We start from the raw sequence: 210 nt of genomic DNA, 5'->3' as shown, positions 1-210 counted from the left end.
GCACAGGCAAAAGGGAGGAGGAAACATAGCCTTAAAGTAGCCACGAATTAACCCTTTTGTAACCGGCTAGTAACGCCTCAGTTCGGGCTGGTTTTACACTCATGGAGGATGGAAGACAGGGGGTGTAGGGAGAAGCCTAATGAGTGGGAATTTTCTTTTTAAAAATGTTGTATTTGACCCAATGCAAGAGGGAATAGTCATTTGTTCTAA

Source organism: Penaeus monodon, chromosome 33 (assembly GCF_015228065.2).
Source record: "Penaeus monodon isolate SGIC_2016 chromosome 33, NSTDA_Pmon_1, whole genome shotgun sequence".
Taxonomy (NCBI): Eukaryota; Metazoa; Arthropoda; class Malacostraca; order Decapoda; family Penaeidae; genus Penaeus; species Penaeus monodon.
Note: the sequence above shows the minus strand (reverse complement) of the source record.